This window comes from Lepidothrix coronata, unplaced genomic scaffold (genome assembly GCF_001604755.1).
Source record: "Lepidothrix coronata isolate B3197 unplaced genomic scaffold, Lepidothrix_coronata-1.0 Scaffold267, whole genome shotgun sequence".
Lineage (NCBI taxonomy): Eukaryota > Metazoa > Chordata > Aves > Passeriformes > Pipridae > Lepidothrix > Lepidothrix coronata.
Genome location: NW_016690447.1, coordinates 553,871 through 576,911, shown reverse-complemented (window position 1 = coordinate 576,911; position 23,041 = coordinate 553,871). Strand labels below are relative to the sequence as shown.

General features: G+C 49.0%; 1 protein-coding gene and 2 long non-coding RNA genes across 3 annotated transcripts in view; 2 read left to right on the top strand and 1 right to left on the bottom strand.

Annotated features, from left to right (window-relative positions):
- Positions 1–23,041, bottom strand: part of SHISA6 (shisa family member 6) — a gene marked incomplete at its 5' end in the record, with an annotated part of 277,328 nt that overhangs the window by 145,314 nt on the left and 108,973 nt on the right. The window lies entirely within an intron of this gene.
- Positions 14,191–18,575, top strand: LOC108507748. Its single transcript, XR_001878254.1, has 3 exons — positions 14,191–14,292; positions 15,131–15,188; positions 18,043–18,575. It is a non-coding gene; the product is annotated as an uncharacterized LOC108507748 (long non-coding RNA).
- Positions 20,227–23,041, top strand: part of LOC108507750 — a 4,877-nt gene continuing 2,062 nt past the window's right edge. The window contains exons 1-2 of the long non-coding RNA XR_001878256.1: positions 20,227–20,541; positions 20,701–20,815. This is a non-coding gene — a long non-coding RNA (uncharacterized LOC108507750). The remainder of the gene's footprint in view (positions 20,542–20,700; positions 20,816–23,041) is intronic.

Sequence of the window (23,041 nt, the reverse complement as noted above, 5' to 3'; positions counted from 1 at the left end):
GGGTTGGACTGGGTGATCCTTGTGGGTCCCTTCCAGCTCAGCATATTCTATTCTATTCTATTCTATTCTATTCTATTCTATTCTATTCTATTCTATTCTATTCTATTCTATTCTATTCTATTCTATTCTATTCTAAAGGAGGGTTTGCCTTAAATCCCTGACCACACTCCAAGGGGAAGCTGATCAGTCCAGCTGGTTCCATTACCAGGATATATTGACATCCAACATAGAGATGTCCACAGACTCAGAGCTGAAGCTACCAACCCTTGGCACTTGTCTGGCTGCTGTCCAACCTTTCAGCCATGTCTCAGACCCCATTATTTCAAGGCACAGCTCCTGCCCTTGTCTAGTCCACAGAGCTCTATTTCCTGACTCACTGTTGGCACTAACAGATAACAGATGATGTTCTGCACTCCAGAGTTCTGTCAATGCTGATTTATGGCTTTGATTGGAAGCCACATCACAAGAGGTTCTGTGCATGAAGCAGGAGTGCAGGGTCTCCAAACTGGGGAGTGGCAGAGGAGGGAGTGCAGACACATTGTTCACACTCTGTCAAAGACAGGCGTGAGGGGCCGTGCAGGGAAGGGATCTTTGCAGGGAGTTTAAAGGAACAGAAGGAAGCATTTTCTCATGCAGTGCCTGATTAAAGTGTGAAACACTGCATGGGAAGGGAAAAGGGGGGGAAAATGCAAAAAAAGCACAGAGAATTCCAAAGCAGATCAGACAGGAAACAATGACATGAGAGTGCAGGTACAATGCTGGAGCAGGAATCTCTCAATTCCCTGTTACTGTGAGTGGGAGAAGGAGACAGGGACAGAGAATTCCGTGCTTTCACAAGTCATACACTTATTCCTAAGCCTTTCTTGTCCAAGAGGAGCTGTGGGGCTGGATGGAACTGGGTGGGTCCACAGTAGTTTCCTGACCCAGCAGAACACTCCTTTGCTGGTGGGAAGTGGGACACACGGGGAGTCACAGCAAGGGAAACGTTGCCTGTGATAGCTCAGGAAAACCAGGTCCCTGGGTGGGTGGTTTGTGCTGACAGCAACAGATCTAAATTTGATGGTAATTCCTATAAAGAAATCACAGACCTAAAATTACCTTATGTTCACATTCTGGCATATTTGTGATCCACATTGCAGGCAGAAGACAGTCACCTAGAGCAAGCTTGGAAATGGTGATGTGACAACTGTGTCTTGACATCCACTTATGTGTTGAAGTAGAGACTTTCAGAGCTAAAAATCACTGCTGAGAGACAGGAGCTCTACAACACTAGTCCCCTCCTCCCCAGTCCTCATCTGGTCCCAGCAGGGGTGGTGGCACAGGCAGGGGACAAAGGGCCATTAGACATTGCTATCTGCCCCATGTTTTGATTTGGTCACTAAATCATCTCATCCAGACACTACTGTAGCAATAGAGTCCTTCTGAGTGCCCTGACTGGGACTGGGAAAGCCAAAATCCACTCAGCTTTAATGTGGGCACGCCTGGTGTCATTTCAGAAATGGTATTGTGGAAATGGTTGGTGAGGCCACTGAACAGTGGGGATGGTTGTCAGGAAAGGCACTTCCTCCAGCTTTGGCTTACAAGGGTGTCCCACCTCCTCCTGAACCCCTGATGTTTGTCAACCAACCCTCCAGCCCCACAAGATCCCCATGCCCACTCCAGCCCCACAAGCTCCTCACATCCTTTCCAGCCCCACGAGCTCCCCACGGCCCCTACACTTGACTTTCACACCCTCCAGAGGAGTAAAATTTGAGGGATAACTCTGCTTTCCCACACCAGAGTAGCTGTGTGATGTTTGATGACATATTTGCAATAAACAACTTTTGCTCCTCTTCAATAGCTGAGCCAAACCCACCCAATCAATACCTGTGGCTGGGAATTGCTTAAAGAGCTCCTCGAGCCATGGATCATTATTGCTGTCCTGCGTGGGCAGTGTCATTTCTATAACAATAATCATGGAATATGTGTGACTGTCAGTGAAGGACCCCATTAATGAACCTCTGCAGGATGGAAAGTAAAGCCCAGAGCAGAGAGACAGACAAGTGGATGTTTAAAATAACCCCCAGAGCACTCAAGGCTCTCTGAGCACTGAAGCAGCCCCTGAATGGGTGGGTATGAAAATGAGCAGCAGGTAATTATGGCCTGTCATGACGGGCTGGAGAAACACCAGCAGGCTCAGTCCTGGGCTGTCCCACCTTTGAGACACACAGACTGTGGTGGATTTTGCTTGTAGTGGCACAGATTCCCTTGCTGGGGGTGAGCTGGGGGTGGGACCCAGGCCCACACCAGACAGTGGCCTGGGTGGTTGCTGAGGCTGCTCTTCACTCACCCAAACCCCAACTTGTGCCACAGCTCACACTGTGAAAGAGCTGCTTTGTGTCCCACCTGCCATTGCCCACCTGTGCTTCTCATGGTTGGGCTTGGGAGGACAGGGAATGGCTGGGGAGCCAAACACTGAAGGACAGAGCTGAAATCTCTCTGGATTAGAGGAGGCTGGGATGGGGTTTCCCTGGCCAAAGAGAGGGAGAGAGAAAATCCCTGTGGCTGTAGAGACTCAGCAGTGATGGAAGTGGGGAAAGGAGATGGAACCAGATTCTCCTCATACTCTCAGGCTCATGGTGGGACTCTTGGGGATGGGCCTGTGCAGGACCAGGAATTGGACTCGACAATCCTTGTGGGTCCCTTCCAACTCAGCAAATTCTGGGATTCTGGGATTCTAGGATTCTGGGATTGGTGCTCAATGAAAAGACCAAAAAAAATAATATAAAACCAAAATGCAATTTAAATTCCATTTAAACAGAGAAATGCTTTTCTTCTTGTCATATCCCAAACTCATCTGGACACAGTCCTGGGCAATCAGTGCTGGAGGAACCTGCACTGAGCTGGGTGGTCCCTAGAGGTGCCTCTGGTCCCATTCTGTAGAATAGAATCACAGAACCATTAAGGTTGGAAAAGACCTCCAAGATCAAGCCCAACCTTTGACAAAACACCACCTTGTCAATTAAACCAGAGCAGTGAGTGCCACGTCCAGTCATTAAATCTTGAGTTTCTGCCAGAGAAACCATGTTCTCCTGTCCCACTACAGGTAACAGAGACATTGCATTGGTTACTGGGGCTGCACTGGGATCAGACCCTTCTCTCTCACCTCCCAATTTTTTAGGATCAGTTATCATGTGACAGCTGAGATTCAGGATCTCTCAGAGAAGTGGTGTCTGGTAACAGAGCTGTGGAATTTTCCTAGCACTCCAAGCCCTATTTGGCAGCCCTTGGGGAGGTGATCCAGACAAACTGGATCCGCCTGGGTCACTCTGTGCCCGAGTTCTGCACTGGCTAGATGAAAAAAAATGGAAAAAAAAAGAAAGGGAGGGCAAAGCCCCAAAGGAGGTGGAGGTGGGGCTATGGAAAGCCTCACATGCTTCCCAAGCTCAGCTCTTGCTGAGATGCAGAGCCTTTAACCTAAATTAATAGATCCTCTGGGGTGTGCAAAACTGGGCTAATATTTTGCAAGAATAGCTCTCCCCTGCCTCTTGCCCTCCAGTATGATGAAGACAAAATGCCTTCATTATTGCAGCATTTAACAGTGTGCAGTGTTTATGAAGAGGCTGGAGGATGTGAAGGAATCCAAACCAATTACATTAATCTCCCAGCAAATAAAGCTGCAAATATTTACCTTCACTCTACTGCTTTATCTTATTGGACAAGCTCTTGAATTAATCTAAATCCAGTCCTTTAACCTTTCTGGATGGATTGTTCTCTCTGACATCAGGAGGTCACCCAGACTTTACAGTTGGGCTGCACAGGCAGACACAGCTCATCTATAAATTGCATTTTGGGCACACGGGCCCTGTTTAAATTTCCTTCATCCATTGTAGTGCTTGGAAGAGCAGCTTTCCCTACCTCCCTCCAGTTCTGAGTGTTCCAGCACAACTCTGCAGTGCAAGAGCAGTGCAGAAAACCCCATCCCATGGTGAACAAACAGCAGGGCAATGTCAGATTTAATGCAAGACTGTTCCTGGAGTGATGTCAGTTCATCACCACAAAAACTTTCCTCACAGGAGTCCACTGATCCAGCCCCAAATCTCCTTATGCCTCAGGCAAGGCCCTGGTCTCCCACACATAAATCTGGTCTGCAAAGCTCCACCTTGATTCTTTTTGCCATTTATTTTTTTTTCCTTTTTTAACACGTGACACCAAATTCAGTGCTTGGCTGTGTGGCTTCAGCAGCAACACCAAAGGTGTGAGTAGAAAATGAACTCATGGTGCCCACAGGACTGTAGCACCCAGGACATGCCAGGGATGGACAGAATTGTTCTGTTGTGTGAAATACCCCATTTTTTTACTATTTTGCCTACACATCTAAGTTTTCTGTGACAATCCATTCCCAAATTGCAGCTCCTTCACCCTACCAACAACCCCTGAGCTTGTTCTCTGAGCTTGTTCCACCTGACTCTCTGAAAATGCAGTGCTGGGGGTGTTGAGCCCCAGAAGGGCCTGGTGGAACAGGCCCTGTTAGACAAAGCTCTGCAGAAATCCAGCTGCACAGCTTTGGGGCCACCTACCAGTGATGGTAAAGGAAGTTCTCCTGGGTGGTGGAGTGATTTCTATCAGTCTTTTTGAACTGGAAGGCCATTCGTGCACCACTCGTGGTGGCCTGTCCATCCCCTCCCCATCCCATGGTGTTGCTGCTGCACAGCCCAAGCCAAGGCTGGAGGTGTGCAGGGACCTGGAGACACTCACCCCACTGAAAGAGCTGCTCCAAAATCCTGTTCCAGCACCCTGTTCATCCCTAGAGGTGAAGAGACTTCATCAGGAAGGCAGATCAGTGGAAGAAGCAGGACATAAACTATTCCAGATGTGCTGGATTTGACCATCACCAGCAAAAGCCTCCAGTTCTTTTGATTTCACAGCAAGGACACTCAGGACTGGTCTGGATTGATCACAGAATCATTTAGGTTGGAAAAGAACTTCCAAGATCATCAAGTCCCACCATTAACCCAGCACTGCCAAGGCCACCACTGAACCACGTCCCCACGTGCCACATCTACACATGTATTAAATCCTTCCAGGGATTGTGACACCACCACTGTCCTGGGCATTCCATTCCAAAGCCTGACCAGGTTTCCCCTGGTCTCCAAGTCCCTGTGGAACAGTCTAGGTATGATCCAAACCAAGAGAGGAAGAAGCCAAACTGCTTTCTGCTTCAGCCAGGGAGTTTTTCTTCACACTCTGCCCATGAGGACTTGCCAGAAAGCCTTTGCCTCTCATGTGGTTGCCTGACCAGTTGTTTCTCTGCTACACCATTCCAAGGAGAAGCTGTTAGGGCTGCAGGCAGGAGCCTGGGCTGTGCTTACACCAACCGAGCAGGGTTTGGAAAACAGCTGGACATCACACAATGGAAATCATTAAGAATCATTAAGATTGGAAAAGACCTCCAAGATTGTTAAGTCCAACCTCTGGCCAATCCCACTGCACCATCCTATGGAGTTCCACATCCACGTATTTTTTGAGCATTTCCAGGGATGGGGACTCCACCCTGAGCAGCCTCTTCCAGCACGGTGTGAGATGTGACAAAATTTACAGCCAGTCCTGGGAAGGATGGTTGGATTTCATGGATGTTTTAGGTGGAATGATATAAGAGATGGCCAGACTTCCCAGGTAAGTCTTGGGGAACTTCTGGGGAGCACAGCTGTGCAGGACCAGCAATATATGCATAACCATATTTGCAACATTATATAATGCCCAAGATCATCTATACACCTCTCTCAGAAACACCAGATTTTGGTGCATATGTAGCAAAATTGGCACAAATGGGGAAATAGCAACTGGTGGTTACTGGGGTGAAGGTGCAGAGGTACAAGGGGGACAAAACAGAGAATCAGGAAAAGGGAAAAAAAATAATAATTTGTGCAAGGGGTGTAATGGATTGTGCCCAAGGGTTCCTGCTGGGAAACCCTGCACTGGATCACCACAGCAGGGGCACAGCAACAGGGTTGGACGGGGCTTGGAGCAGGGCTGGTAGAGTGGAAGGTGCCCCTGCCCATGGCAGGGGGTGGAATGAGAAGGTCCCTTCCAATCCAAACCAAAACTTGGATTCTGTGACTTGGGGGGCAGAATGTGGACCTAAATGGAGGGGGATGGTTTCTGAGTGATTGAGGTGGAAAAAAAGGGCAGGAAGAGGAAGAGAAGGAGGCGGAGGGAGCACTCAAGAGTTCAAACAATCCTGAGATGGAAAGTACCACCCAGATGACACCTCGAGGAGTCAAAGGCTGCTGTGACACACTGAGGGCTCTACCCAAGGAGAGCTGATGAAAACTCATGGAATGGAAGGCAAGGAGCCAAGGGAAGCGATGCCCCATCCCTGGAAGTGTCCAAGGCCAGGTTGGGTGGGGCTTGGAGCAACCTGGGCAAGTGGAAGGTGTCCCTGCCCATGGCAGGGGGTGGGATGAGCTGAGCTTTAAGGTCCCTTCCAACCCAAACCATCCTGGGATTCTGTGACTCAGACAACTCCCCGTGGGGTTGTGCCATGGCACTCAGGCTGCTTTATAGGGTCAGGAGGAGCAGGATGGGGAACTTCACTTGGCTGTCAGGCAAATCCCTGGCCATGTTGGCAGTGTGGTGCTGGTGCCTGTGCTCAGCCTGATGGCACTGGCAGCTCTGGCAGCTCCTACAGCTTCAAAACGTGGGTGAGATGAGGCAGTGAAGGAGCAGAACTCCCTTAACATACTTGATTCCTCACTGTCATTTTAAAACTGTTCTTGCTCTGAATTTCCTCCTCCTTGTAGATGATCAAATATTAAAAAAAAAAAAAAAAACAAGCCAAGAAACAGCTCTTCAAAAATCTCTCCCTGGATTTGTTTCCAAGGATTTAAGGATTGGACAAGTGTAAAATCATCATTGCTAAGGAGAAATTCCTGATTTATACTATTATGAGGATGATCCTCTTCCCTCTGCCAGAGAAATGTAAAGTCACCCAGGGGAACCACGGATCAGCCTCTCACATCTGTTCCATCTCATCAGCTCTGCTGAGTGACCAGGTGGGTACAGCTCCAAATGGAATGGCATAGGAATGACTTGTATGGCATTCCCACTTCTCCCTCCACCACAGCAGATGGGAAAGCTCAAAGCTCAACCCTGCAAATCTTACGAGTCACCAAGAAGGAGCTCTGAGAGGTGACAAAGCAACTGGAATTATGGAGTTGAGGAGCAGGAAGTAGGAAACATTTTTGGGATTCAAAAATCCCTAAGAAGTGTCCTTATTAAGGGCTGGCAGGCCCCTGGATATTTGCAGCATTTTGCAAGTCCCTCGATTTTTTATTTAAAAAATGGCAGAATCAAAACCATTTTATTAATGCATCTTAGTTTTGCTGATCTGTTTAAGGGAAAGAAAAGCAAATAAGTGATTCCCTCCACTCCGGATGAAGTGTTTCATATTGATGTCCTTCAGGGGAAATAATTTGTATTTTCATTCAGAGCTAACTCATTATGAAACATCTTTCAATTGTCATTTCAAGAAAAACATGGAATTTGCAATGAAACACATTGTTAAACACAAAACAAAAGCCTCCCAGGTGAAAGGGAGGAGCTGATTGAAGGCAGGAACCCAAGCCCAGCACAGCTCTGCCCCTGCATCCCAAGAAATTCCAGTCCAGAGGCAGCACCTGAGTTCTGGCAGCCCCAGAACGAACCAAATGCATACCATGGTAACAAATAAAGGCTTGAAGGGCACAGCAGCATCCAAAGAGTGGGAACATTCAACAGGGAAATTACACAACAAAACCAAAGGTGGGACACTGCAATAATCCGGGTTCTGGGTCGTTAATTCCCTGTTAACTGATTTCATTCCATGCTCTGCACACATCCTGCTGCCTTTTATTTTACTGAGCCCAAACGTTTCCCTGAGGTTCCCGTTTGCTTTGCCTTGAAGGCATTTTGGTGCCATATCCCCAGTGAGCTCCCGATTTTACAAGGGTCTGGAGTGACAGGAAAATGGGGAATGGCTTCACACTGACAGGGGCAGGGTTAGATGGGATATTGGGAAGGAATTCTTCCCTGTGAGGGTGGGGAGGCCCTGGCACAGGTTGCCCAGAGAAGCTGTGGCTGCCCCATCCCTGGGAGTGTCCAAGGCCAGGTTGGACGGGGCTTGGAGTAACCTGGGCTGGTGGAAGGTGTCCCTGCACATGGCAGGGGTGGGAGTGGATGAGCTTTAAGGTCCCTTCCAACCCAAACCAGTCTGTGATTCTAAGGTTCCTGTGCCCTTATTCCTCTCTGTCCCTTTGCAAAACTGAGTAAAGCTTTTGGCCACATCCCATTTGCTGTGTGAGTGCAGCCACTGCCAGGCTGGGCTGGGAACACACCCAGGTGTGAGCTCTGCCCAGGGAATACCTGAGCTCATCAGTGAGCCCTGACTGAGGAATCCCAGAGTCACAGAATGTGCTGAGCTGGAAGGGACCCACAAGGATCATCCAGTCCAACTCCTGGCCCTGCACAGGCCCATCCCCAAGAGTCACCCCCTGTGCCCCAGAGGATCAGCCAAACCCTCCTGGAGCTCTGGCAGCCTTGGGGCTGTGCCCACTGCCCTGGGGAGCCTGGGCAGTGCCCAACCAGCCTCTAGGGGAAGAACCTTTGGCTGAGATCCAACCTGAGCCTGCCCTGACACAGCTCCAGCCATTCCCTGGCTGCTGTCCCTGGTCCCCCCAGAGCAGAGCTCAGTCCCTGCCCCTCCTCTGCCCCTGCCCAGGAAGGTGGAACTGCACTGAGGTCTCCCCTCAGCCTCCTCTGCTCCAGCTGAACACACCAAGTGCCCTCAGTGTCCTCACACGCCTTCAAATCAAGGCCCTTCCCCATCCTCCTTCCCTGCTTTGGACACTCTCTAATGGCTCCATCTCTCCCTTCCATTGTGTCCCCCCAAACTGCCCCAATGTTGAGGTGAGGCCGCCCCAGGGCAGAGCAGAGCAGGACAATCCCCTCCCTGATGCCCCAGGACAGGGTTGGCCCCCCTGGCTGCCAGGGCACTGCTGACTCAGGGACAACTGGCACCACCAGGACCCCCAGGGCCCTTTCCTGGCACTAGGAAGGAGAAATTCCATTGCAATGTTTCTGCCACCAAAATTCACCAGAAGCTCAGGTGTATCTGATAACTCTGAACCTGAGAACCCCCTACTTCCCCCCCACACCCCAGAGCAGACAAGATGCAGTTTCTTTAATTTAATTCTTTAAATCTTTAATCAAAAGCTGATTGAAATTCCACCTCCTTCTCTCTGGATACCTCTGCCCATTTCTGACTCTGCCCTTTGCTGCACAGTTTGAAACTCCTAATTCACACACTTTAAAAAAATTAAAAAATCCCATTGTTTTGAAAATGACCTTTACTTTAAAATTGTTCAATATCTCTATTTTATGTACCAAAATGCAATTCATTCGATCATAATAAATATCCAGAGGAGTCCTGGGAGACCCCAGACATTTGGATCCGGCCAGACCAGGCAATGAATTTCAGCTTAATATTGCAGGCTTATTTGTTTTGCTATTAATTCTAGCAAGGACAATTGATCAATTGTTTCAATTTTAAATCAGAGAGGGAATATCTGACTTTGGCTTCCCTCATGGTCGTTCAGTTGCTGCCTCTGAGCTCCAAAGATCACTTTTGATTATTCTTTTCTGTGGGAAATTCAGCTGCCCCACGTGAGGAATATCAGCTGTCCTTTCCCCAGTAGATCGGAGATGATGCTTTTTTCTTTGTTTTAATTATATTCATTTCAAAATAGCCTAAAGACACTGCAAAAGTACTATGGACACGGCAAAGGCAGAGCTTTGGCAGAATCCTGCAAGGTCTGGGAGCTCGTGGGCTGTGCAGAGCCTCAGTTTCCCACTTTGGAAGGTTTGGAGGGTGTCAGACCTTCTCATCCTGCCCTGTTACCACAGTGTTTCTGCAGGCACTGACCACACCTGCATGGCCTGTAAAATAAAGATTTCCTGACACCCTTACTCTGTTTTCTGGCACCATCTGCTACTTTCCCTCTCTGTATCATTTCCCCACCTTCCTCGGATTTCTCTTGCTGTCTGTGCTGCACCTTAGCACTTTCCATCTCAGGATTGTTTGAGCTCTTGAGTGCTCCCTCCACCTCCTTCTCTTCCTCCTCCTGTTCTTTTTTTTCCATCTCAATCACTCAGAATCCATCCCCCTCCATTTAGGTCCACATTTTGCCCCCAAATCATAGAATCTGAGTTTGGTTTGGGTTGGAAGGGAGCTTCTCATTCCACCCCCTGCCATGGGCAGGGACACCTTCCACCAGCCCAGGTTGCTCCAAGCCCCGTCCAACCCGGCCTTGGACACTTCCAGGGATGGGGCAGCCACAGCTTCTCTGGGCAACCTGTGCCAGGGCCTCCCCATCCCCACAGCCAAGAATCTCATGTGCTTTTTGGTAGCTCCTCTACACATATAAAATCAGGCTCTCAGCTGAGGGTCCATCAGACACCTCCCCCCCTTCCCTTTTTCTGCTTTGTTTCATGAATTTCCAAATGATGGTTTTTTGGAAGTAAGAATGTTCTGCAGAAATAAATTTGTTGAGCTTTGTTTGCTGTGTTCCTCTTTCAGAATCAATTATTCTTGCAGTTCCCATTTGTTAGCAGATTCATTGCTTTGATTCCTTGCTGAATACTGATACCCCCAGTCCTGGGCTCCCCAGGTACCTGCAATAGTGGCAAATTGCCTTTGTGGGTCAGGGGCTCTATCTGATGCTCCTGGCAGCTCAGGAAAGAGGTGAGTTGTGATTTCATTTTACATTCTGCAAATAGCCCTGGTCCAGCTTGTCCCTTGACACTTTTGGTCTGGTCTAATTCCAATCCCCACAGCTTTGCTCTGTTCCACTGAAAAGCTTGATTTCTGAGCTTAATTTGAGTGGATGCTGTATAGATCACTCTGCAGCCAGAGCACACTGTGCTCTGGGATCCTCCTGATCCTCACCAGGCAAACCAAGCCAGGCTGGGCAGGGCAGGGAGGACCATCTGCTGTAATTGGTGATATTCCCTCAGTGCTCTCAGCTGCCACAGATTGGGCCACTGGTGATGACCATGACCAAAGGAATGGCTCCCTGAGATCATCTCTGCTGTCTGTGAGCAGTGATGGGACCCAGGGAATGGCTGGAGCTGTGTCAGGGCAGGCTCAGGTTGGATCTCAGGCAAAGGTTCTTCCCCCAGAGGCTGGTTGGGCACTGCCCAGGCTCCCCAGGGCAGTGGGCACAGCCCCAAGGCTGCCAGAGCTCCAGGAGGGTTTGGCTGATCCTCTGGGGCACAGGGGGTGACTCTTGGGGATGGGCCTGTGCAGGGCTGAGGGTTGGACTGATGATCCCTGTGGGTCCTTCCAGCTCAGCATGTTCTGGGATCCTGTGGAGCTGACATTTGTATTAAGCTGCTCTCTCCCAGTCTGGGAGCTGCAGAGCACAGCCAAGTCTAATAGGGCTGGAAAGACATATCTGGCCTTATAAAAACTTAAATGAAGACTCTGGCACATCAGGAAAATCTATGTCTCACTCTCATGCCACTTCTATCTCCAGCTCCAGCCAAGCACTATCACAACACTTGGAAAGCTGTGGTAGGATCTGAAATCTAAAGGAGGGGATGTGGGACACAAAAATCCAGTTCTGAAATGGTTTGCAGAATAAAGCCAAGCTAATCACATCCATCCTGCTCCTAGAAAATCCCCTGAATGAATACCCGGTGCAGGTACAAGGTGATCCTGCAGAGGTGCAGGAGCTGAACACAATAGAGATGCTGCTGGTGACAGTTCCTTTCCTCTGGCCTCAGCACTGACAGCTCTTTCCAGAAGTGTGTATTTATTGGAACCCCAGTGAGACACCGAGGAACAGGAAAGGGGCCTCAGGCAGGAGATGGAGTTTTTGGTTTGCTCTGCACTGCTCTGTCCTGCAGGCAGATGGAAGGTGGGAGAGATGAGATAGGGAGGAGATGTGTTGTCTTCTGGGCTCACTCCTTCCATGCTATTAATCAGCTTCTCTTCTCAGATAATTTGTATAAAGTATAACTTAAAGCAAAACAAAGCCTGTGGAGTGATTTCTGCCCTTACGAATTCTTAATTCAAGCAGGACAGCAGATAATGTATCTCAAAATGTTGCTACTGCACTTTCCAGCAGCAGCCAATTAATTACTGCAGGATTGGGGATTCAGGGCCATCTCATCTCTTCAATAAATCTCCTGTGTCCAGTGACAGAAAGAGTTCCTATTCCACAGGCACAACACTGAGGGACTTGGAAAAATGGCTTTGTCTAGGAGAGGTATCCTGATGGCAGGAATGGCCTGGCCAGACTCTGAGAACACTTTCTGTTGCCTGTAGCACTGTCAGCCTTATTCAGTGTCCCTCCAATGGATTTTGGTCCTTGGCACCACCTGAAATATTCCCTTTTTGTCCTCCTGGCTGGACCCTGTGCTGGTATCTAAACACAGGTTCCCAGTGGACCAAACAAAGCACATTTGCTGGTAGGTCCTAAAGTTTAGTTCCAAGTGAGGCATCAAAATATTGAGTCTTTTTCTCAGTGTCCTACAAAAGGTTTGGCTGCAGCTATTGCTGTGCAACAGTAACTCCATCACCACCACCCTTGGTCAATAAACTTTGACATTATCTCACCAGAAATTGAAATCTTTGGTTACTTTTCCAGCTGTTTGCTTAATGCCAATACTTTAAAAATGTTCTGCCCTTGGCAATCAATGAAACAAAGTCTGCCCTGGGGTTTGGGCTCATTCCTAACCTTTGAAGCTAAGTCAAGTATAGAAATCTGGCAGCAGCTTCCTCTGTAACAGTTTGTTCCAGGAGGAAAAAAAAAAAAGTAGTTTGACTGTTATGCTCTGATTTGAATGCAGAATTCTCTCTAAATCTATTGTAGAGCAAAAAAAACCCCTTATAGCTGAAAGAACTGCTCAGCTTGGGGATTTTACAGGTTTTTCTTAGGGATACAAACAGGGATTGATGAATAACCTCCTTCTGCCCCCTGTGGCACCCAGGGCCAACCCCACGGGGTGACTTGGAAAATATTCCAAAGAGCTGAGACCAAGTGCAGTCAGTGGGAGCCGCCCCCCTAAACACCACGGATTTGGGATAGGAGCAGCAAGAAGAAAGATGCCCATGAATAACAAACCACACGAGCCAGCTGAGAAACTCGGGGCCCTCAGCTCAGCTCTGGCTCTGGGTGCCCTGGGCTGGGTTATGTAAGGCTGGGGGAATGCTGAAGTGCTGCTTCTCTGCACCCACTTTGCAGGGCAGCAAATTGCACAGCCCACAGGTCAAGGCTATGAGTCTTCTCCAGAGCAGAGCAGGGATTGCTGGGAGGCCCAGGGAGAGAGCCCGGGGGTCCTGACTCACTTCCAGCTGAGAACAGCCAAATAATGAATGGGGGGGAAACAAGATCATCATAAATCTTGCTCTGAAGTCTTTAATAATGAGGCTTTCTTGTAAATCCATCACAAAGGAACGCTAATATGGAGCCACCAAATAGGTCAGGTTAATTACATCATCAGGAAATGCTGGGATACCTCCAGCCTTCACAAGAAAAAGTAATCAAATCCCTCAAGAATGGGAGAGATGATTTTTTTTTTTTTTAATTAGTGGAGCATTTAAACCTCTGTGCTGACACCTCCCTGTGCTCCTCTGGCTTCACTGAGATTATACATTTTCCCTCCTGTTTGACAAAATATGACATTTAAAGGTAAGTAGTAATTAGGGCTGCTTAGCTGGGGCCAATTTGCATCCTACACCAGCCTGGTGTCATGGAAAACATCTTCACTGGCTGTAGAAGAAGACATTTAAGGGACTCAGTGAGCACCTTCCCTCACTTTGTGTGTGCAGCCTGTGAGCCCTGGCCCATGTTCCATACCCAGGCAGAAAACCTGCACAGTTTAACTGTAAATACCAGCCAGTCCTGCCTGGATTCAAGGGCAGGAGAGAGCTGGGATGTGCTCTGAGTCTCCTTTGAGTCCCTGGGTGACTCCAGGGAAGGCACCGAACAGTCCTTTACCTCATTCCCTTGCCACAGTGCTGGCACTTCCTGTGTTTCTGGCTCCCAGACTCTCCCCAACCCTGCATTTCCAGTAAAATCCCAAAGCTTGCAAGACCCATGAGCCTCCCAGCTCCAAGAGATCACAGAGCCACAGAATCATAGAGTCATGGAATCACAGAATCAGGGAGTCATAGAGGATGCTGAGTTGGAAGGGACCCAGTAGGATCATCAGGTCCAATTCCTGGACTCCACAGTGTAACTTAGTGGAAGTTTTCTGTTGGGTTTGCAGGTGGGTTTCAGCTCAGGCTGTGCTGTTGAAGCAGCCTGTGAGATCAGAAGACAGTTTTCAAAGTCTCCTTAGAAATTAGAGGAGCTTTTGCCCAGGGTCTCTGCTGGAGGAATCCCACCTGCAGGCCCAGCTCAGGTGAGACCCTGAGAGGAGGGTCAAATCCACCACCTCTGGACTAGTTTATGTCCTGCTTCTCCCACTGAGGAAGCCCCTTCACCTCTAGGGGTGAATAAGGTGCTGGAACAGGATTTTGGACCTGTCGGGGAGGAGATGGACAGGCCACCAGGACTCGGGCCCTGTCCCAGCAGCGCCAAGCCCAGAGCACAGGGAGCACAGCCAGGGATGCAGCAGAGCTGGAGCTCCTTCTGGGACCCAACTGACAGCAGGAACCCCCCACGGGAATAAACCCCCAGCCTGCTCTGAACAGAAACACTCCCACAGACTGTGCCGTGCTCAGGACCAGCCCCAATTCCCTTTTCTGAGCCTCCTTTGGGGTTTTTTTTCAGCCACAACCAGGGGTGGCCAAAACTGGTTTTTTAAGGGACACGTGTTTTCAAAAGGCACAAATATTTCCCTTGAACCACTGAATTCCTTTTGAAATCTCATCCTGCTACATTTCGTGTTTTGAAAACTTGAAACATTTTTCAATTCTCAAAACACGTTTTTTTTCTCACTTCTCATCCAAAAATACACTTTTCCCAGGAACTGTTATTATATTATTCCAACGTATTTTCCATCCTTGTCTGTAAAATATCACTGAGGATATGTGTTAGTGAGGTTTATTAATATATCTATTTATACTTTTCTCACTTCAAGCCATGGTATTTTTTCCAAGCAGACTCGTACTCACTGGCAAGATGTTAATTGTGTCACTGAGGCTCCTGCACCCAGAAAAGGTTTGTTTAAAGCTTCAGTAATTGTTTTGAGCTCCACAGACTAATAATTGCCAGGCAGGAGAGCTGTGAGTCACCAAAGCACTGTAATCCTGTGACCTGCACAAGTACCTGGAGGAGGCAAAGGTTATTTAAGAAGCAACATTTCCCCTCTCTGGTTAAATCCAATTTCTTTGTGTTGCTCTGCCAGTCACTGTGTAGTTGCTGAAGGAGTGCAGAGTGTGACATATAAAAGTGGTGGGTGTTATTACTGAGCATATTAAACTGACAAGAAAAACACAGGGCTCAGAGGCAGCTCAGAGGCACTTCTGAGGCTCACCAAGAAAAACAAGCTGGTGACACGATCCTTGTGCCCCAGCCTTGGACAAATGATGCTCAGGAGTCCAAGAAGGGGTGAGGTGCACAGCTCTAAAAGGTGGCTAGAGAGGAAGGTGGGACAACTGCCCAAAAGTCAAGCTTTGATACAGTGAGAGAGAACTTAAAAGGTTCTGTGGAAAAAAGTAGGAAAAAAAAAAAGAAGAAAAGAAAAAAAAATATTGCTTTCTATAAATAAATGTGGGCAGGGAAAGTGCTGGGGAGGGAGAAGATCTAACAGGCAAACTTGGCACAAGAACAAAAAGTATTCACTGGCCATGAATAAATTCTGAGTGGAAAACTGAAGGAAGTTTCCATCCAACAAAGGAACAAAACCCTGGCCCAGGGAGCAGCAGGAGGAAGGGAAGTGACTGGAACCAAGTGGAAGGGCAAGAGAAAGGCACAGAGAGGAAGGAGCTGCCCAGGTCACCCCAGCAGTGTGACACGGGTCCTGAGGGGCTGAAACCTTTTGGGGAAGCAACAGCAGCACCCTGATCCCAGGGGAGCTGGATTTTGGGGAGCTGGATGTGGCCATGGAGTGCTGTGCCCACCAGATCCTCCATCCCTGGGGAATCCCCTCCCTCAGAGCCCCACTGGCTCTTCAGTGCTGGGACTGCTGGGGCAGGGGACACTCTGCCAAGGTCACACCAGTCTGGTGGTGCCTTTTTAAGCTCAGTTTAATGCCATCAGTGTGAAGCAGGGCTGGATCTGACAGCTGAGCTCAGCCTTCCACAGCAAGAGATTTATCAAAGAGAGGTTTCTCCGAGAAATCCCTGTCCCTGGTTTATAACCTGAGCTTTACCTGCAGCCTCTTTCTATTCTCATTTATCCCATGGCCTGGGGCTCCTCTCCTCACCAAGATAATGGGACAAGCGGAGAGGGATTTTTGAACTGTGAGTGTTTTTTATCACTAAAAAAAGCTCAGGAAAAAAAACCACTAAGGTCATTTTGCAAGGATCTGAAAATGTTTGTTTCATTTGTTGTTGTTTTTTTCTGTTTGTTTAGCTTTTTGTTTGGTTTGTTTTGGCTTTTTTTGGTTTGGTTTTATTAATCAAGAACAAACCAAAACCCCCTACAAAAATCTCTGGGCTCAACTGAAACATTGATGGATTTCTCTGCTTTAAAAATTAAAATTAAGTTGAGATTAAAACATTTCAACTGGAAACACATTTTCAGTGGAAAAACTGAAAAACTAAAAACTGGAATTCAAATCTGGCAAATGAAACATTTGGACCTGTTCTTCACAACACTTCCCTCCCTCCTGTCCCAACCTACCAGACTATTTTGCCTGACAAGTGTCACTTTTTCCCATTGAAGTAGGTTTGCAGAAATGGTTTTGAACATCCAGAGGGCAGGATTGGGTTAAATATCAGGAAGAAATCCTTCTCTGTGAGGGTTGGGGAGGCCCTGGCACAGGTTGCCCAGAGAAGCTGTGGCTGCCCCATCCCTGGAAGTGTCCAAGGCCAGGTTGGACGGGGCTTGGAGCAACCTGGGCTGGTGGAAGGTGTCCCTGCCCATGGCAGGGGGTAGAGTGGGACAAGCTTTAAGTTCCCTCCCAACCCAAACCAGCCTGTGATTCCATGATTCCATGATTGTAAGAAAGTAGTTTTCTCAGCTCTTCAAAATAATTTCAGATAACTTCAAAACTGGTCCTCCCTTCTCCAGGAGAATCATGAGCCTTTATCCTTTTCCACAAGGTGTAGATATCCACTCCACACACCTGGGGAGAGCTCCCAGGAGTGAACACCTTCCCTCCAACATCTGCCCAAGCCCACAGAAGTGGCTGCTTGGGGAGCACATCAGAAGGGCCAGGAGCCAACATCCAAAGCTGTTCTGCCTGGGGACATGTTTGGGGGGCAGGTGGGGGTGGAGCTCTGTGGTCTGCAGAATATTGGGGCAGTTTTGGATGTCACAATATAAGGAAGAGATTGAGCCATTAGAGAGTGTCCAAAGGAGGAAAGGAGGATGGGGAAGGGCCTTGATTTGAAGGCGTGTGAGGACACTGAGGGCACTTGGTGTGTTCAGCTGGAGAAGAGGAGACTGAGGGGAGACCTCACTGCAGTTCCACCTTCCTGGGCAGGGGCAGAGGAGGGGCAGGGACTGAGCTCTGCTCTGGGGGGACCAGGGACAGCAGCCAGGGAATGGCTGGAGCTGTGTCAGGGCAGGCTCAGGTTGGATCTCAGCCAAAGGTTCTTCCCCCAGAGGCTGGTTGGGCACTGCCCAGGCTCCCCAGGGCAGTGGGCACAGCCCCAAGGCTGCCAGAGCTCCAGGGGGGTTTGGCTGATCCTCTGGGGCACAGGGGGTGACTCTTGGGGATGGGCCTGTGCAGGGCTGAGGGTTGGACTGGATGATCCTTGTGGGTCCCTCCCAACTCAGCATGTTCTGTGACTGGTTTCCTGACTCCCTGTATAATCCAGGTGACTCTCTGGCTGTTCTGCTCTCACAATTTAAATCACTAATGAAACGATGATTACTGGTCTTGTTTCTTTTCTTTTGTTTTCAGACAGCTGATTTATCTGATGTTTGCAGCAACAATAAGGGTGGAAGTCTGGGAGACAAAAGATGTGTATCAAGGAGCGAGTTTTTTTGAAAGCTTTTTTTTCCTGGGGCTGTTCAGGATTCACCAGAAGAACTCAGATGTTACCAAACCCATTCAGAGCTTACATGGACATGGAACATCACTGGGTCAGTTTTGCAGCTAAAGATCAGGTTTCTGGGGACTTGTATATTTTGGATGCTGTGGAATGGCCTTTTAGATATACAAACAATAGAGCAAACCCACCCCCAAACCTGAACAAAATGTTCACAGATCAGAAAGAAAAATAAGTGCACTACCAATGGAGTCTGGAGGTGGCTGATTTGTTGGGTTTTAAGTGATATGGAATTCATGCCTGGCACCTGAAGGCTCTGTGATTTCAAGCAGGTTTTGCTTTGAGACTGAAACCAAAATTGAAAGTAAAATATTTGGATCAAGAAGTGAAATATTTCAAAAAAGACTAAAGGAAATGTCTGTGTAACACTCAGCAAGAGACCCCCACCTGGCTTTTTGCTCAGCCCCCCTGCTAAGCCTCATGTAGAGCCCAAAATTAAAGACTGGGTTAAATAACACCCTGAAATAATGCTACAAGTTCACCATGGGACTGGTAAAATGTGCTGCTGTTCTGCATAATAAAAGACTTGTCTTTAATGCAAAGGCAGATTTCAGCTCCATTCCCTGATATAAATAGGGCAGCTCAGAGTCAGAGTGAATACAGAAATTGTTTTCTTATATGCAAATGAGAGATCACATTATTTCATAGGAGGAACTGTAATAGTTGGGAAATGTTTCCAGATCCTTGTTAAAGGGGAAAAAAAAAAGACTCATCTAATGTTCCCAGATAAAAATGACATTAATTGAAAGTTTGATTCTATTCCCTAATGAGTTTTCCTGTTGCATTGTAATTAATAATTTCTTAGATCCAGGAGAACTGAGTATCCCTTCAAATTAGGGCATTACTTATAAATATGGTGATGTTTTAAGAGCAGTTCTTAAGAATGCCATGGATTGCCCTCAGAATGGCTGTGAGAGTGAGGGACAGGAACAAACCCCTAATGGGGTGCAGATCTTGGTGTGAGCCACCACAGAGCCTGAATCCCTCCTCTGCCAGGAGCCTCCAACCAAAGACCTTGGGGAACATCTTCATGGTGGCTCAAATACACCAGGTCCTACAGTAAACACTGGAGGGGGATGTTTAATAACCACCCTGAGATTTGGGATTTGAGACCTGCCGTGTTTTGTCATTCCAAGGCCAGGCAGGACGGACCTGTCCCTCTGGGATTTGCCTCTGAGTCACCTCCCTGTCATGGCAGAGGTCATAGAACCATAAAGTCATGGAATGGGCTGGGCTGGAAGGGACTTTAAAGCCCATCCAATTCCAGGGTGCTCCTGTCCAATCTGGCTTTGTCCTGGGAGTGTCAGTGCCAGAGGCTTCCAGTCCTAGAAAAGGGCTGGAGTCAGTCCTTGGTGAAACTGGTTTTAAGCTAATGAGTGCTTTTTTTCTTTTTATTGTTCCTTAATTTGGAATTGCATTCTAGTTTAAAACAGCATTTCCCCTCCTGTGTCAGGTATAAAAGGGTTACAGAATTTTAATTTTCTTTTTTTTTTATTTGCCCACTCCCTTGACCCAGGGAAATAAGGTCTTTGCCAAAACACCTTTTGCTGTGAGCCCTGGTTTACATCTAGAACTGGTCCTGTCTCTCAGTATCTCTGGATTAACCTTTCTCTCCTTCCACCATCCAGAAACCCCCACAAATTTCCCTGCTCAGAAGTGACGTCAGCTTTGCTTCCCAGGAGAGCTCAGAAACACAGAAAAGCGTTTTTTTACAGTGGAGCATGGACTGAAATCCCTTATTCCCCTCCACCACACACCCCCTCACGCTGCTGTATTTACACATCACAAATTTCCTGAACAGGCAGGAGCTCCACACGTCCCAGTCCCAGCACAGCAGGGCCAGGATGCTGCTGGGACCGGTCGGAGTGCTGGGAGCAGGGCAGAGCTGCATCCAGGCTGCAGAGCCTGGGAAGTTCTGTATAAAAAGCTGGCTCTGGATGTGTGCCAAGAGGTAGTAAACAAACTGGGAGCTCTGTTTTTCCTCTGGCTCTCCCTCCAGAGCCTGGTCTGTGTGTGCAGTGAGTGCCGGGCGGATCGCTCACTTTCCAAAAGTGGCGCTTTTTTGGGGAGCAACGAGGAGGGGCTGGAATTACCCCTGCCTTCCAGAGTGCCAGGGGAGCAGCAGGAGGCTGCCTGCACTCTGGATTCAGGCCAAAGATGTTAAATGACACGAGAACAAAGTTCAGAGCTGCCTTCAAACCCCATTCCAGTGCCGGAAGCGCGAAAGCAGATCCCCGCGATGGATGAACATGAAAAGCCAAACATATCGATCACTGTGTGCAGCGCTGGCAGCCCAGCTGTGGTGGCAGCAGCCTTGCAGGCTGTGCTGCAGTCGCACAATCACACACAAGGTGAGGAGGAGGAGGCAGAGGAGCCGGGACCGGGGGGGTTTTATTCCCGGTGCTGTCCCCGTGGCTGTTCCCGGTGCCTGTGTCCTCCCCAGGGTGGACCTGCCCAGCAGCCTGTCTGGGTGTCTGCTGGGTGTCTGCAACCTGCTGCACCTCTGCCAGGCTGGGAGCAGTGTCCCTGCTGCAGGAACCATCAGGACCACGGAGCTGCCCTGCCCGAGGGGCCCAAACGCCTGTGGCCTCTGCTCCACGACCCCCAGAGCACGTGGTGTGCAAGGTAAGGCAGCATTTCCCATTAATTCTTGTCTGGGTGATTAGGCAGCAGGAGGAGGCAGTGCTGGAGGAAGCAGAGGCCTCTGCACGCCCAGGAAAAGATGTTGCAGGTGGGGAGGGCATTGGAATGGGCTGCCCAGGGAGGGGGTGCAGTCCCCGTCCCTGGAGGGGTTTGAGCAGAGCCTGGATGTGGCATCAGTGCCATGGTCTGGGTGACAAGGTGGGGTTGGGTCATGGGTTGGACTGGATGATCTCAGAGGTCTTTTCCAACCTGGTTGATTCTGTGATCTGTGATTCTGTGAGGGAGCAGTGCTGGGCTGGCTGTGCTGCTGTGGGCAGGGATGCAGGGATGCTTTGGGAGGGTGGGGGAAGGCCAGCCAATTTACCCTCCACTGTTTGGTAGTGTTTTGTGGGCCTCCTCATGCTCTCCCCTGCCTCAGCCTAAACTCCCTGGGGTTTTCACGTTGTACGCTCCCTCCCAGCCCCCATCCATCCAGCTCCCTGCTCTGATGCCCTCAAGGACACTCTCAAACCTCTGCCCCATCTGTCTGCTCAAAGGAGTGACCCAATTCCCCTGGCAGATGGAGACAATGGGCCTCAAACTGCCCTTGCCCACTATCCCCGGGAGCCCACCCAGGAGTCCCAGCAGTGATCAGGGGATGGCACAGCAGGACGTGGCCACTGTGAGACCCAGTTGTATGGAGACCCTTCACCAAACCTCCCTCACCCTGTGCTTCAGCCCCACAGACGGAGGGAATGTGGGCAGAGAGCTCCTGGAAGATGCCCACTAGCTTTTCCCCTTCCCAAAGCCCTCTTTTGCTTATTCATTTGGGAAACTGCACAGAGAAATGAAGGACAAAGCAGATGATGATTCCTGTGACAGCAGGGGTGTTCAAACCTTCCTTTAGAAGCACTAATGTAGAGATAAAAATCAAACAAGGCAGTGCAGAGAAGCTGTTTGTCCCTGCCTGAGGCGGGGCTGAGCCCTTGCCCCTACTCTGTCCTCACAGCTGCTTTTTTAGGGCTCCACAGTCTCCTCCAGCTACTGCCTTGACCTACCACCTGCAGATGTAGAAATCTCCTTCAGGGCCCATCCCTGTCCCTCTGATCTGGTTCCCTACCTGCCAGGATGCCTTGGAGCTTATTGTCCATGTCCTGCTGGGCTCCAGAGCCTCGGAGCTTCCCTCTCTCCATTGCCCAAGGAAGGGTTAAGCATCTTCCTGCCTCTGAATCAGCCCCCTCCTGTTCTCTCCCGTGGTTCCACATAATTTCTTCTGGGGGACAATGTGTGACCTGCATGTCCAGTCCTGAGGACTCTGCACAGCTGCTGCAGGAAGCCAGTTTTAATTCCACAGGCACACAATGCTCTGTAAAACAGAACATTGCTCTGTGTGCTCCCGGTGCTCGGGGTCACTGTGGCCAGGAGATGTCTCTTCCTTTCGTGGGGGAAGTTTGAAGGAGGGTAATAACAGACGCAGAGACTGAAGGGAGAGAATGATGGGTTTGTGTTCAAGGAGCTGCTCTGAGGGCCTGGAGCCTGTGTCTGTGCCAGTTCCTACGTGATGTGGGATGAATCCTCACCCTGTCACCACAGGATCACTTGTTTTCCTTCTTTTCAGCTTTTGGTACCTACAGAATAATTTGCAGAGTCCACAGCTCTGCCCCTATTGTGGGAGGTTTTGTTTTCCCTCAAACTATTCCAGACCCAGGATGGGATGAGTGTTTTCTTTGGAGGTGATAATTTTTCCCCATTATCCATGGGGATCCATTAGCCCAAGTCAACTCCCTGAGGCATCAGGATGGACTGTACCTGCTCTGTCACTTGAGGGATGGGGATTTTTTACTCTCTATGCTCTGCAACCTTATTGTCCTTTCCTGTCACTGAATGATTATCCCTTCAGTGCCAGGGTTTTCCATCTCACAGAGTACAGTTCATTGAACATCACAGAGCTCAAAAAAAACCTACAGGCCAAGCCAACAAATAAATGACATCAGCAAAACCAAAACAGGAACAAAGAGACAAAGGCGGCTGGGCAGTGTTTGGATCCCAGAGCTGGGAGATTTTAAAGGCAACAGATCCCCAGGGAATTATTGTAAGAGAATATGGAAACATCAGAGAATCACGGAATGGTTTGGGCTGGAAGAGACCTTAAGGATCATCTCATTCCACCCTCTGTCATGGGCAGGGACACCTTCCACTAGCCCAGGTTGCTCCAAGCCCCGTCCAACC